The 16,005-nt window shown below is 42.2% G+C and overlaps 5 long non-coding RNA genes and 1 pseudogene across 7 annotated transcripts; 4 read left to right on the top strand and 2 right to left on the bottom strand.

The window, feature by feature from the left end:
• Positions 1–3,095: 3,095 nt before the first annotated feature.
• LOC112076553 (CD5 antigen-like) lies at positions 3,096–5,287 on the top strand (annotated as a pseudogene).
• An 885-nt stretch (positions 5,288–6,172) lies between these two features.
• On the top strand, positions 6,173–6,774 carry LOC139026081 (uncharacterized). The gene is made up of 2 exons (XR_011477788.1): positions 6,173–6,236; positions 6,283–6,774. It is a non-coding gene; the product is annotated as an uncharacterized lncRNA (long non-coding RNA).
• Positions 6,775–10,402: 3,628 nt separating this feature from the next.
• On the bottom strand, positions 10,403–13,023 carry LOC139026080 (uncharacterized). The gene is made up of 3 exons (XR_011477787.1): positions 11,451–13,023; positions 10,642–10,685; positions 10,403–10,608 (listed from the first exon to the last, which is right to left on the bottom strand). It is a non-coding gene; the product is annotated as an uncharacterized lncRNA (long non-coding RNA).
• Positions 13,024–13,045: 22 nt separating this feature from the next.
• Positions 13,046–14,638, top strand: LOC112076551 (uncharacterized). Its single transcript, XR_002895213.2, has 2 exons — positions 13,046–13,104; positions 14,536–14,638. It is a non-coding gene; the product is annotated as an uncharacterized lncRNA (long non-coding RNA).
• LOC139026079 (uncharacterized) lies at positions 14,595–15,432 on the bottom strand. Of its 3 annotated transcripts, none has more exons than XR_011477784.1 (3): positions 15,349–15,432; positions 15,093–15,302; positions 14,595–14,637 (listed from the first exon to the last, which is right to left on the bottom strand). It is a non-coding gene; the product is annotated as an uncharacterized lncRNA (long non-coding RNA). The 3 variants fall into 3 exon arrangements; XR_011477785.1 differs by having other exon boundaries at positions 15,346–15,426; XR_011477786.1 differs by having other exon boundaries at positions 15,093–15,252; positions 15,349–15,425.
• On the top strand, positions 15,022–15,464 carry LOC139026078 (uncharacterized). Its single transcript, XR_011477783.1, has 2 exons — positions 15,022–15,054; positions 15,109–15,464. It is a non-coding gene; the product is annotated as an uncharacterized lncRNA (long non-coding RNA).
• The last annotated feature ends 541 nt before the right edge of the window (positions 15,465–16,005 follow it).

Below are 16,005 nucleotides of genomic sequence, written 5' to 3'. Positions count from 1 at the left end.
TAAGAATAGATAGATTAGATAGATAAGATAGCATAGATAGATAGATAGATAGATAGATAGATAGATAGATAACCTGTTCCTCTCTTGTCCAGCCCAGCCCAGCCTGACCCTGACATATAGCATCAGGCCTGTTGATTGACTTGGGTAACAGACCTCTAGCTTCTACACCACATCCCCCTTCTCCTGCTCTAACATGAGACCTCATCAGTACTCATTTTGGGTGCTGGTACTGTTTATTATTGAGGTGCTGGAACATAAGCCAAATTCTATAAGAGGTGAACTCAAGCAGTAGAAAGTTAGAGGTGATATTATAGACACACTATGTGAAACGGTGCTGCTCTGCCAGCAGTTCCCTGTGGAGTTTTTCAGTTTGCTGTAGTGTGTTCAACCATGATCCAAGATAAGTTGCTAAGAAGTTTATCTCACATCAAAGACCTAAGGAACTAATGACATAGAAGTCATATAGCCGAGCAGTATGTTCCTCTCTTCAGTCCAACACTTATGACAGTGACTTGTATATGTCAGTGGAGCCCCAGTTAGAGACAGATATGATACCTGCAGTGATACTGATGACCCTGTTGTGGAGCACAGGTAGGATGCTGTTATACACTTGTGACAGTTACTGAGATATGTTTTGATATTGTAAGATATATTACCATTTGCAGGGCTAGTAAATAACATACAAGCAGACAGTAAAAATCTGTCTCAAAGCAGGACAATGATGTTATCACCTGTAAATGTACTTTACTGTAGGTCTAACTCCATCTGGGGACAGGCACTAATGGCAGTTAAGTTGTGTGATGGTGTCATGCATCTGACTGTTGTATATCAGTGTGTCAATGATTGATTGTATCTGTCTCTATGTTAATTAATGAGAATATATATTATGTATTATATACACTGCTCAAAAAATAAAGGGAACACTTAACAACACAATGTAACTCCAAGTCAATCACACTTCTGTGAAATCAAACTGTCCACTTAGGAAAGCAACACTGATTGACAATAATTTCACATGCTGTTGTGCAAATGGAATAGACAAAAGGTGGAAATTATAGGCAATTAGCAAGACACCCCCAATAAAGGAATGGTTTGCAGGTGGTGACCACAGACCACTTCTCAGTTCCTATGCTTCCTGGCTGAGTTTTGGTCACTTTGAATGCTGGCGGTGCTTTCACTCTAGTGGTAGCATGAGACGGAGTCTACAACCCACACAGTGGCTCAGGTAGTGTAGTTCTCCAGGATGGCACACAATGCGAGCTGTGGCAAAAGGTTTGCTGTGTCTGGTCAGCGTAGTGGTCCAGAGCATGGAGGGCGCTACCAGGAGACAGCCAGTACATCAGGAGACGTGGAGGAGGCCGTAGGAGGGCAACAACCCAGCAGCAGGACCGCTACCTCCGCCTTTGTGCAAGAAGGAGAAGGAGGAGCACTGCCAGAGCCCTGCAAAATGACCTCCAGCAGGCCACAAATGTGCAATGCCAATTCGACCAAAACACAGCAGGAGGTTTACGCCTTCTCCCCGACTCCCACATCTAGTCATATAATATATATCAAACTCGTTGCAAAGGTTCACCTTTCCATGGAAGGGAATGTGTGTACTCATGTGTGTTTGTGCACCAAACCAACGATAAGCCTGTCTTCCCATCACATCATGAAAGGTCATGTTGATGTTCATTTAACCTCTGTTCTCTCTTCCTCTGACTCCTCCCTTTCTCCTCTGTCTCTCTCTTCCTCTGACTCCTCCCCTTCTCCTCTTCTCTCTCTTCCTCTGACTCTCCCTTTCTCCTCTGTCTCTCTCTTCCTTGACTCCTCCCTTTCTCCTCTGCTCTCTCTCCTCTGACTCCTCCCTTTCTCCTCTGTCTCTCTCTTCCTCTGATCCTCCCTTCTCCTTGTTCTCTCTTCTCTGACTCCTCCCTTTCTCCTCTGTCTCTCTCTTCCTCTGACTCCTCCTTTCTCCTCTGCTTCTCTCTTCCTCTGACTCCTCCCTTTCTCCTCTGTTCTCTCTTCCTCTGACTCCTCCCTTTCTCTCTGTCTCTCTCTTCCTCTGACTCTCCCTTTCTCCTCTGTCTCTCTCTTCCTCTGACTCCTCCCTTTCTCCTCCTCTCTCTCGCTCTCCTTTCTCTCTTCTCTCTCTTTCTCCTCAGATCTCCAGGCTCAAAGCGTCAGTCCACAGGTAGGTAGAGTATAAATCTACAGTGATTATAGCAGTTCAATATTAGTCAACTTTATTATCCCACATGGAGAAATTCATGTGTCCATACAAACCATTCTAAAACCCAATAACAAGTAGTGTTTTTAGGAACTACTAATACTTGTAACCACAAAGCATTACTGCTGTTAGAATAACAGAATCACTGTCATATCTGTCCTCACCACTGTGTTTTCCTCTCTGCTGTTTACAGCTGAACTCTCAGTCAGACTGGTGGATGGGACCACTTCCTGTTCTGGGACAGTGGAAGTCTTCTACAGAGGAGAGTGGTTGGTCTATGTTCTAGGTGGTGGAGCATGAAGAGACCAAGTTGTGTGTAGAGAGCTGGCTGTGGGAATTTGTAGCTAATCAGAGGGACCTCTGGTTGAAGAGGGAAGAGGAGGATCAGCATATTGCTTTGCAGTGGAGATGAGTCTTCTATTACAGAGGTTAACATAGAAGGAGGACTGTGTCTGTATGTAATATATTCATCTCATGGTACTGTTCAGGTAGAGGACTGGTCATATTGAGAGATTTATTTGTACATTATACAATATTACATGTATCATGTTTTATGTGTTTTATTTCATTTAAATAGAGGGAGAGTGTCAGATGTATTTAAACATTATATTTGTGTTTGTCATATTGGTTTATGGGAGATGTTCATGGGCAGATCATTGTAGTTCAGATGGTACTGAAGTGAAGCTGCCTGATGGATGTCCAGCTGTTTATTTTCTATAAAGTGAAGTGAACTTATTCCTGTCTCCTGCCTGCATTATTCCCAACCCGATCCTGAGTGACTAAGAACCCATTTCTACCTCTTACAGTATCAAACATAGCAAACTACATCTTTTATCCAACATATTTGTGTTTAGTCCTTGACAGTGTCATCAACAAAACTGATTGAATGTTTAACCAACTCTTTTCTCCAGAGTCTGTGCGGCTTGTGGATGGAGCTGGTCTCTGCTCTGGAGAGTGGAGTGAAGTCCAATCAGTCTGGGCCTCAGTGTGTGAAGCTGACTTTGACCGGCAGGATGCAGAGGTAGTCTGTGGGGAGCTTGGCTGTGGGGTCCTGCAGCTCTACAGGGGGGGCTCTATGGAGGAGGTGAGGGTCAGACCTGGGATAAAGAGTTCCACCAGTGTAAAGGCAAAGAGTCCCTTCTCCTGGACTGTGACACCTCAGACAGAAAACACAACACCTGCCTACCTGGTAATGCTGTTGGACTCACCTGCTCAGGTAAGAAACAGTTTGTCACTCAATCAACATTGTTTCTCACCTGGAGTGAAGAATATGAGAGACAATATAGGTGTGTTTTAGTGAGAAAATAGTAAGATTACTGTCTCRCTCTTTTCTTTTCTCAGAGCCTGATGATGTGAGGCTGGTGGGAGGAGGCAGTCGCTGTGCTGGTGGAGTGGAGCGGTACGACCAGGGAGAGTGGAGGACTGTGGGAGCTGACTGGAACCAGGAGGCTGTAGCTGCAGTAGTGTGTAGACAGCTGGGTTGTGGCTCCACTGTTTCAGTACCACCTGGAAACACCACTAGAGGTGTTGAAGTTATCTGTTCTGGGTCTGAGTCTGTACTGAGGGAGTGTTCCAGAATGTATGATCTCCTTCCTGGACTCACAGTGATCTGCTCAGGTAATGACAAGATATTATAATTATATTCAACTGATTTCCTTCATTCATACAACTTCCTCTGCACCTCTCATGATGACTGTTTAGCTTGTCAGTCTGCTTTACTAAATAGATCACTCAGTCAAGTAGGAATCAAATACAACTTAAATATCCCAGAATGCTTTGTATTTGAGTGTTATCTCAGTGAAGGTCTCTACTCACTACCACTGTCACATGTCATGTTATTGTCATATCTAAATGAGGAAAGTAGTTGAGGAGCTACGTTTTCTTTTTCTCTCCTCTTGTTCCAGATGTCCTGCTTAAGCCTGATATCAACATATGTTGTCTCAGTGACTGTAGGCCCACTACTCATGTTGCCCTGTGAGGGAGGGTGGCTAGCACTGGCTAGCACTGTTACATGCTGATGTTATTGTCATATCTACAGGAAACTAGTTGAAGAGGTTTTTCTTCTTCTCTTTTATTGTTACAGATCTCCTGGTCCAGCCTGATATCTCCCTGACTGACTCAATGGGAGGGGTCTCCAGGGGCCACCACGGGCCCGAGGTGTTCAGGGGCTACAGCTTCACCATCACCTGCTCCACTCAGCCACAGTACCCAGGAGGCTCCTTCCTCCTCACGTTCACCYGCTCCAACAGATCCCAGACCCAGCCAGCTGTCAATCACTCTGCTGCCTTCCTCTTCCCTGCTGCAGATGACTCCCACCAAGGGAACTACAACTGTGTTTATGACAATTATGTTTTCTCTCATAACTTCTCCTCTGAGAGRGAGCTCCTCTCCCTCACCATCASAGGTAACTGAACATGAACCAGACTTATAACTTTGTCATTGACAGATTTGCCACAGATCTATGTGATGATGATCAGTCCCCTCATCAAAGGTGTTTCTGTTTGCAGCCTCTCCTCTGCCAGCCTTCATCATCAGACACGTTGTAGTGCTGCTGCTCCTACTGACAGCCATCACCACCTCCTACCTGTACTACAAGGTAAAGACATTTACTCAGACGTTACAAGTCATTTAAACTAGAGGGTGAGGGTGAGGGGGAGAGGGAGGGAGAGAGAATGGAGATACTAGAGAGTAAATGTCTGACTGTTGGTGCTTGCTGTGTTCCCTAGCCCACCAGGAGCAGAAGAGAGTGACAGGGTGAGCAGCATGGATCTTTATGTCAATGCCATGGAGATGGTCTCTCTGAGCTCCAGAGCTGAAGCTGGACCGGGAGAGGAGAGAGCAGCCCAGGGGACGGAGTAGGAGTAGAATGAAGCTGACCCTACATGCTGATCTTAGGTCAGTTTTGTGTTTTAAATCGATGGTCAGCAGTGGACTGGTGTTTAAAATGTGGTGACAAACCTGAAGTGGTTCTAATTTTAATAACAAGTTCAGAATTAGTTTATCTTTCTAGAACCTTGGAAGAAATCTAAAGGAGTGACTGCAACCACCATTATTCCTTTTAGTTTGGTTTTTACCACCGGGGTAACATGGGGTTTTGGTAACATGGGGTTTTGGGTAACATGGGGTTCTGGGAACATGGGGTTTGGTAAATGGGTTTGGGTAACATGGGTTTTGGGTAACATGGGGTTTTGGGGTAACATGGGGTTTTGGGTAACATGGGGTTTTGGTAACATGGGGTTTTGGGTAACATGGGGTTTTGGTAACATGGGGTTCTGGGTAACATGGGGTTCTGGGTAACATGGGGTTCTGGGTAACGTGGGGTTTCTGGGTAATGGGTTCTGGTAACGTGGGTTATGGGTACTGGGTTTGGGTACATGGGGTTTTGGGTAACATGGGGTTTTGGGTAACTGGGTTGGTATGGGTTTTTGGTAACATGGGTTTTGGTAACATGGGTTTTTGGGTAACATGGGGTTTTGGGGTAACATGGGTTTTGGTAACATGGGGTTTGGGTAACATGGGGTTTTGGGTACATGGGGTTTGGGTAACATGGGGTTGGGGGGTAACATGGGGTTTGGGTAAATGGGGTTTGGGTAATGGGGTTTTGGTAACATGGGGTTTTGGGTAACATGGGTTTTGGTAACATGGGGTTTTGGGTAACATGGGTTTTTGGTAACATGGGGTTTTGGGTAACATGGGGTTTGGGTAACATGGGGTTTGGGTAACATGGGGTTTGGGTAACATGGGGTTGGTAACATGGGGTTTGGTACATGGGGTTTTGGTAACATGGGGTTTTGGGTAAATGGGGTTTGGGTAACATGGGGTTTGGGTAACATGGGGTTTGGGTAAATGGGGTTTGGGTAACATGGGGTTTGGTACATGGGGTTTTGGTGTAACATGGGTTTGGGTAACATGGGTTTGGGTAACATGGGGTTTGGGTAACATGGGGTTTTGGTAATGGGTTTATGATTATTTTAAGGAGTAGCTCAATTACGTCTGTTTGTGTTCCAGAATGTATTGCTTTTCTTTTGTCTTTATCTTATTTAGTGTCTTCTTAGATTCTTTATCTTATTTAGTCGTCTCAGATTCTTTATCTTATTTAGTGTCTCTTAGATTCTTTATCTTATTTAGTGTCTCTGATTCTTTATCTTATTTAGTGTCTCTTAGATTCTTTATCTTATTTAGTGTCTCTTAGATTCTTTATCTTATTTAGTGTCTCTTAGATTCTTTATCTTATTTAGTGTCTCTTAGATTCTTTATCTTGAATGTCTCCATTATTAGTCATGTATTATTATAATCATCTGTTCATTCTTTGTATTTTGAAAAAATAATTATAAGGGGTTTGTTGTTGTTGTTTACCTCTGCTGTTAATTGATTATAAATGTTATGATATTGATTATGATGTAGATTATTGTTTGAATGTTGTGAGTAGTCTAGAGATAATAATTGAATTGATTATAAATGTTATGATATTGATTATTGATTATGATGTAGATTATTGTTATGATGTTGCTCTCTAAACTGCCATGTAATCAACTGAATGCTTTAAATAAAATTACAGGCTGTCAGTCTTGTGTGATTCCCCTCTTGGACAGACTACAACATATAGTATGAATGAAAATGCAGAGCACCAAATTAAAATATATTACTATAAAAATCTAACTTTCATTAAATCACAGCCATTTTTCCAGCCAAAGAGAGGAGTAACAAAAAGCAGAAATAGAGATAAAATTAATCACTAACCTTTGATGATCTTCATCAGATGACACTCATAGGACTCCATGTTACACAATACATGTATGTTTTGTTCGGTAAAGTTYATATTTATATCCAAAAATCTAAGTTTAGGCGGGACGCTACTGTCTCACTTGGCCAAAAGCCAGAGAAAATGCAGAGCGCCAAATTCAAATAAATTACTATAAAAATCTAACTTTCATTAAATCACACATGAAAGATACCAAATTAAAGCTAGACTTGTTGTGAATCCAGCCAACGTGTCAGAATTCAAATAGGCCTTACGACGAAAGCACACCAAACGATTATGTTAGGTCAGAGCCAAGTCACAGAAAAACACAGCCATTTTTCCAGCCAAAGAGAGGAGTAACAAAAAGCAGAAATAGAGATAAAATTAATCACTAACGTTTGATGATCTTCATCAGATGACACTCATAGGACTTCATGTTACACAATACATGTATGTTTTGTTCGATAATCTGCATATTTATATCCAAAAATCTCAGTATACATTGGCGCCATGTTMAGAAATGCCTCCAAAATATCGGGAGAAATTGCAGAGAGCCACATCAAATAACAGAAATACTCATAAACTTTGATGAAAGATACATGTTTTACATAGAATTAAAGATACACTTGTTAATGCAACCGCTGTGTCAGATTTCAAAAAAACTTTACGGAAAAAGCAAACCATGCAATAATCTGAGACGGCGCTCAGAAAAAAGAATAATAATATCTGCCATGTTGGAGTCAACATAAATCAGAAATTACAATATAAATATTCCCTTACCTTTGATGATCTTCATCAGAATGCACTCCCAGGAATCCTAGTTCCACAATAAATTGTTGTTTTGTTCGATAATGTCCAAGTAGCTACTTTTGTTAGCGTGTTTAGTTCACATATCCAAACGCTCGTGCAGGTCCCCGCATAACTTCGGACAAAAACTTCAAAAAGTTATATTACAGGTCGAAGAAACATTTCAAACTAAGTATAGATCTTTAGGAGGTTGTTATCATAAATCTTCAATAACGTTCAAACCGGAGAATTCCTTTGTGTCTGTAGAAGTAATGTAACGCAAGTCGCTACCATGTGAAATGTGCATGACCAGGACTTGGCTCTCTGCCAGACCACTGACTAATTCAGCTCTTATTCAGCCCCACAACATAGTAGACGCCTCATTCAAGTTTCTATCGACGGTTGACATCTAGTGGAAGCCGTAGGAAGTGCAAACAGATCCATATCCTACTGTGTTTTCAATAGGTGATGAGTTGAAAATCGACCAGCCTCAGATATCCCACTTTCTGTTTGGATTTCTTCTCAGGATTTCGCCTGCCATATGAGTTCTGTTATACTCACAGACATCATTCAAACAGTTTSACTTCAGAGTGATTTTTATCCAATAGTAATACTAATATGCATATATTAGCATCTGAGACAGAGTAGGAGGCAGTTCACTCTGGGCACGCTATTCATCCAAAAGTGAAAATGCTGCCTCCTACCCAAAAAAGTTAACTGAGATCAGTCTTGTGTGATTCCCCTCTTGGACAGACTACAACATACAGTATGAATTAACTGAGATCAGTCTGTGTGATTCCCCTCTTTGACAGACTACAACATACAGTATGAATTAACTGAGATCAGTCTGTGTGATTCCCTCTTTGACAGACTACAACATACAGTATGAATGAACTGGTCATACATTTGGCAGGAGGTTAGGAAGTGCATCTCAGTTTCCACCTCATTTTGTGGGCTGTGTGCACATAGCCTGTCTTCTCTTGAGAGCCAGTACCCACCTGTATATAGTCTGCTATTGTTATTTTACTGCTGCTCTTTAATTACTTTTTACTTTCATTTCTTATTCTCTTCATATTTTTTTTACTACATTGTTGGTTAGGGGCTCGTAACTAATACAATTTGATTTGATTCGAGGTCTGCCTACGGCGGCCATTCTCAATAGCAAGGCTATGCTCACTGAGTCTACATAGTCAAAGCTTCCTTAAGTTTGGGTCAGTGACAGTGGTCAGGTATTCTGTGTACTCTCTGTTTAGGGCTAAATGCATTCTAGTTTGCTCTTTTTTTTGTTAATTCTTTCAAATGTGTCAAGTAATTATCTTTTTGTTTTCTCATGATTTGGTTGGGTCTATGTTTGCTGTCCTAGGGCTCTGTGGGGTCTGTTTGTGAACAGAGCACCAGGTCCAGCTTGCTTAGGGGATCTTCTGTCTCTCTCTCTCTCACAGATGAGGGGCTAATAATAACACATGCTAATTCAAACAGTGAGGTTCTACAAACAAACAGAAGAGAGAAGATAGACATCAATGTAGCTTTTTATCCTCCACATAGACTATGATGTATTGTTGTCCTAGTGTGTAGTTATTTATCCTCCACATAGACTATGATGTATTGTTGTCCTGGAGTGTAGTTATTTATCCTCCATAGACTATGATGTATTGTTGTCCTGGTGTGTAGTTATTTATCTCACATAGACTATGATGTATTGTTGTCCTGGTGTGTGTGTGGTGATTGATGGTGATAGGTGGGTGTGCTGTGAGTGTAAATGCAGAGCCAACTACTCCATGTCTGGTCAGGGTCCAGCAGTCCATGCAACCCTGGAGAGATAGTCACCCACCATCCCTGGAGAGATACAGTCCACCACCAACCCTGGAGAGATACAGTCCCCACCACCCTGGAAGATACAGTCACCCACCAACCCTGGAGAGATACAGTCACCCACCAACCCTGGAGAGATACAGGCTTTTGCAGGATTTGTTTCAGACCACCACTGAAAAATTGGTTAATCATAAAGGATTTGATGATATATTGATTGTTGGTTGAAGTGGTGCTGGGCTGGGGAAACGTCTGCATACCTGGGCTGGGGAAACGTCTGCATACCTGGTCTGGGGAAACGTCTGCATACCTGGACTGTGCCCAATAACTCTCCTTCCTCCCAAAGTGTGTGCATGCTCACCTCCTCATGGACGGATTTGACAGGAATTGATTAGTATGGAACTCATGCTATAACCTACGCCTTCACCAATCCAATGCTTTTACACTTTATGGGGAGTAGTGAACGAGTACACACTTCAGGAAGCAGTAAATACTTTTGGGACGCACCCCTGGCCCAGGCCGGAGGATCTCCAAATTGACCATTGTCAAAGGGCGCTTTTAATTCTAGGTGCTCTATTCTGGAATATTAACTGGCGTTTGTCGCCCCCCTGTGGAAATAACCTCTATTTGATCTCACTCTATATTTATTCCTGCAGTTTGTACCTCGCAGCACACCGTACAAATATTCAAGGTTAAACTCCTATATTACCGTTCTGCTAGCAGCAGGATTTTTCTTTTCAAAGTCTGACGTTGTTTTCCTAAGTCCATACCAATGCTTAAACCACATCAGGAGACCACAATTGAGGTTTGGGAAATGTTGACTTTTGAAGTAGTTCCCTTTAATGGGGAACACTATTGTTTAGTTAGCAGTGTTTCTGTTGTACAGTCACCTAGCACTATTGTTGGATTAGCAGTGTTTATATACAGGCACCTAGCACTATTGTTGGATTAGCAGTGTTTATATAATACAGGCACCTAGCACTATTGTTGGATTAGCAGTGTTTATATAATACAGGCACCTAGTACTATTGTTCAGTTAGCAGTGTTTCTATAGTACAGGCACCTAGCACTATTGTTGGATTAGTAGTACAGGCACCTAGCACTATTGTTGGATTAGCAGTGTTTCTGTAGTACAGGCACCTAGCACTATTGTTGGATTAGCATTGTGTCTGTGTACAGGCACCTAGCACTATTGTTGGATTAGCAGTGTTTCTGTAGCACAGGCACTAGCACTATTGTTGGATTAGCAGTGTTTATATAGTACAGGCACCTAGCACTATTGTTGGATAAGCAGTGTTTCTGTAGTAATTGTTAGGATTTTTGTTTATGCACTATAGCCGGGTAGCATATAGGTTGAAAAAGAATATTGTTTTGTTACACACACACACACATAAACAGAGGGGGGGGGGGTGTAGGTGTGTAAGGACTGACCACCACAGGCCATAAAAGCTGTGGACAGTCTGGAGAGGGGAGGGGTGCATCACTCTGGGCCAACCAGGGTGGTGAAGAGACTGTTCAGTACCATATTAGGAATTGTTTGCGTGAAGAATCGAGGGGGACACAGGATGGAGCTGCTCTACCCAACAACCAGATGTGGACGAAGGAAAACGCCAAGGGGCTTGGACAAAGGAGGAGCAAGAGTATTAACCATGCTAAACCTCTACTATGATAGGCCAACTAGACAAGTTGAGAATAAAATTGTCATAGTATAAAAACTATTTGAGTACATTCCACAGTTCTCTGATCCACCCTGCGCGGAGATACAGTGAACCCGTATATACGAAAATTGCATTTACCATTTATCGTTTGAGTTTAATTAAAATACTTAAAATATATTCGGTGACTATGAATCACATTTTGTCCTGATGCCAGATTTGAACTGACGCAAATCTCTTTCACAGGCACCTAGCACTATTGTTGGATTAGCAGTGTTTCTGTAGTACAGGCACCTAGCACTATTGTTGGATTAGCAGTGTTTCTGTAGTACAGGCACCTAGCACTATTGTTGATTAGCAGTGTTTCTGTAGTACAGGCACCTAGCACTATTGTTGGATTAGCAGTGTTTCTGTAGAACAGGCACCTAGCACTATTGTTGGATTAGCAGTGTTTCTGTAGTACAGGCACCTAGCACTATTGTTGGATTAGCAGTGTTCTGTAGAACAGGCACCTAGCACTATTGTTGGATTAGCAGTGTTTCTGTAGTACAGGCACCTGGTGTAACCAACTTCACATAGCCCCCAGAAGAAAGGCACACGGACACCCACACTTCAGGTTGACTCAGTTTTTATCTGCAGTAAAAAGATATCAAACAGTGATGACAGGCATTGACAGGACAGTCACATGTTCACTGGTTAGGTAGGACACAAGATATCTGTTAGATAGGAGCAACAGTAGTGACACATGGTTAGGTAGGACACAATATATCTGTTAGATAGGAGCAACAGTAGTGACACATGGTTAGGTAGAACACAATATATCTGTTAGATAGGAGCAACGTAACGTTATTGATACATACCCTCAATGTGAAGTGATATTAATCCATAAATACAGAGCACAAGTACAACCCTTTTATATAAACCTTTAAAGGTAGTTAGAAAATAAACTTCACTTAATATTTCAATAAGTCACCTGCTAGTAAATCACCTGCTGGCAATAGCTGGCGTGACATTGTAGTGCGAGACGAAACGGTGCTAGTTAGCTCGTCATTAACACGGCTAGCTAAGACAGCAAAAACTTGGTTAACTGGCTGAAATAGGTCTTCAATTCATGAACGGCAAATAAATATATACATAGTCACATTCGCTATTGACTTTAGAGATATATGAACCAGTTTTCCAAAACCACTATTGTGTTATACAGTTTTAAACAGTTTTTATGTACAGAGGAAGAGACTCGAACCTGCTCTCAGAATATCTCTCAGACTGAGGAGCGGGCAGACCAACTTCCCAAATAGGGGAGAAGCACTCAAAACACACTAGTTGTTCTTTCAAGAAAATAATACAAAAATGGTAAGTCCGAAGACCTCTCGTATTACCAACCTTACTACAATGGCAGCAAATATTTTTATGAATTCAGTAACACATAATGAAAGGAAACTTATTTACATCACCCCTTTTCCTGAGGTGAATGGTTTCACCCACTATCTCCCCGGAACTGAGGCTTTGAGATCTACTGTTTCACTTTGTTACACTTTGGTGAGCAAAACAGCTAATAACGTAGCTAAATACTGACATTATCCTCAATCGAGATATCTGCCGTCGTTTCAGCTCCAACTGAACTTAAAGGTGCATTTCAGCACACATCTTCGTGGCCATTCAGGATGTAGTGTACTCAGACTGTCTAGCTCTAGCTAATAACACAGCATAGTAGGCTATTGGTTGACAGACAGCCGCTAATCAGATCACATCACCGCCAGATATTAACTAAAGATGCTGAAATGGAGGGACTCGGGCCGAAGATGGACCCGGAAGAGATGAAGAGGAAGCTGTGTTTTCGGAAGAGGAAGATGTGGTGTCTTCGGTCAGGAACTTTCTCCTCCATGTCGCCCTGCTCCGAGTCAGTAAGTACTGGACCAGAAGCTAGTCGGGTTTCCCTATGATGTCAARTGTGTAGTCTGGCAGGTCCCAGATCTGTTTGTGTTTTTGCCCAGAGTCWTGTATTCATATCTAAATACATGGCTCTGCTTTGGTCTATTCCATTGATATTGTCAAACTGAACATTACATAGAACATGTGAGTCATTTAGCAGACGCTCTTATCCAGAGAGACTTACAGTAGTGAGTGGATACATTTTCATATGTTGCATTGGCAGGAGAATTCCATTAGTAGTTGGGAGGAGAGCAGAAACAGCCTAACACCTACACTGATACTGTGTAACCTGTCTGCAGTCAACCAGCCATCCAGACTGAAGTGAAGGCCTTATTACAGAATGAAAACACCTTCTCTTTCGTCGGCATGGCAACCTGTAAACATGTCAGTGGTGTCACAATGTTGCACAACAGCAGCAGAACATTGGATGGAGGGTCATTGTATCATTACACAGTGTCCCTGTCAATTCTACTGTATTGGTACATGTGGTATTACAATACATTAGATCTGTAGACGGCAGCATTGAAACAATTTACAACACATAGTCAACTAGCAGCCTACTCTGTTTCAGTGCTGGTTAAATATCCCACTGATTTTATTCTGCTGTTAGAGGCCATCAGTAGAGACAGTCAGGAAAATAGTCTTTATAGCTYGTTTGTTTCTGTCAAACCATGGGAAGTGTGTCTATYTAGGTAAGTARATATACAATTAGGATTTTACTTTAAGGTCAAATGTACTGTAACTGTCTAGTTTTATTTATGTTTTAACCTTTATTTAACAAGGCAAGTCAGTTAAGAACAAATTCTAATTTTCAATGACGGTCTAGGAACAGTGGGTTAACTGCCTTGTTCAGGGGCAGCTCGGGAATTTGAATATAGGCCTACACTCTTAAATAAAAGGTGCTATCTAGAACCTAGAAGGATTCTTCCACTGTCCCCATAGGAGAACCCTTTGAAGAACCCGTTTAGTTCCAGGTAGAACCCAATTGGGTTCCATTTAACAGAGGGTTCTTCATGGAACCAACATGAGTCAAATGTTAAATATGTTGTTTTGATCTCCTCTCCATTCTAGCACCATACGTTCTGTTGTTTACTGATCTCCTCTCCATTCTAGCACCATATTCTGTTGTTTACTGATCTCCTCTCCATTCTAGCACCATAGTTCTGTTGTTTACTGATCTCCTCTCCATTCTAGCACCATACGTTCTGTTGTTTACTGATCTCCTCTCCATTCTAGCACCATACGTTCTGTTGTTTACTGATCTCCTCTCCATTCTAGCACCATATATTCTGTTGTTTACTGATCTCCCTCTCATTCTAGCACCATACGTTCTGTTGTTTACTGATCTCCTCTCCATTCTGCACCATACGTTCTGTTGTTTACTGATCTCCTCTCCATTCTAGCACAATATGTTCTCAGAAGCTGGACAGCATATGAATAGAATCCATCTTCTCTCACCCTCACCCTCAAGACCTACATCACAAGATGCTTCAGAAAAACAACAACTGTAACGAATGTCGCCGGGATAGGAGAAGAGGACCAAGGTGCAGCGTGGTAAGTATTCAAATACGTTTAATAAATATGAACACTTGTACAAAAACAACAGACGAACGTTCCGCAAGGTGCAATACACAAAACAGAAACACACAAACACAGGTGGGACAGGTACCTAAGTATGGTTCTCAATCAGAGACAACGATTGACAGCTGCCTCTGATTGGGACCATACCAGGCCAACACATAGAAATACAACACACAGAACAAAACATAGAATGAAAAACATAGTATGCCCACCCTAACTCAGGCCTGACAAACCAAAATAGAGACATAAAAAGGAACTAAGGTCAGGACGTGACAACAACAAAAGCTGTGGAAGTTGCTACCAACAGGAACAACCATGACAACAACAACAACAACAAGCTGGTGAAGTTGCTACCCAACAGGAACAACATGACAACAACAACAAAAGCGGTGAAGTTGCTACCCAACAGGAAACACCATGACAACAACAACAACAAGCTGGTGAAGTTGCTACCCAACAGGAACAACCATGACAACAACAACAACAAGCTGGTGAAGTTGCTACCCAACAGGAACAACCATGACAACAACAACAACAAGCTGGTGAAGTTGCTACCAACAGGAACAACCATGACAACAACAACAACAAGCTGGTGAAGTTGCTACCCAACAGACAACCATGACAAACACAACAACAAGCTGGTGAAGTTGCTACCCAACAGGAACAACCTGACAACAACAACAAGCTGGTGAAGTTGCTACCCAACAGGAACAACCATGACAACAACAACAAGCTGGTGAAGTTGCTCCCAACAGGAACAACATGACAACAACAACAACAACAGCTGGTGAAGTTGCTCCCAACAGGAACAACCATGACAACAACAACAAGCTGGTGAAGTTGCTACCCAACAGGAACAACCATGACAACAACAACAACAAAGCTGGTGAAGTTGCTACCCAACAGGAACAACCTGAAACACACAACAACAAGCTGGTGAAGTTGCTACCCAACAGGAACAACCATGAAACAACAACAACAAGCTGGTGAAGTTGCTCCCAACAGGAACAACCATGACAACACAACAACAAGCTGGTGAAGTTGCTACCCAACAGGAACAACCTGACACAACAACAACAACAAGCTGGTGAAGTTGCTACCCAACAGGAACAACCATGACAACAACAACAACAAGCTGGTGAAGTTGCTACCCAACAGGAACAACCCATGACAACAACAACGCTGGTGAAGTTGCTACCAACAGGAACAACCATGACAAACACAACAAGCTGTGAAGTTGCTACCCAACAGGAACCTGACAACACAACAAGCTGGTGAAGTGCGTTGATGTT

The sequence above is a fragment of the Salvelinus sp. IW2-2015 genome, unplaced genomic scaffold (assembly GCF_002910315.2).
Source record: "Salvelinus sp. IW2-2015 unplaced genomic scaffold, ASM291031v2 Un_scaffold3836, whole genome shotgun sequence".
NCBI classification, from domain to species: domain Eukaryota; kingdom Metazoa; phylum Chordata; class Actinopteri; order Salmoniformes; family Salmonidae; genus Salvelinus; species Salvelinus sp. IW2-2015.
This window is presented reverse-complemented; position numbering and strand designations above follow the sequence as displayed.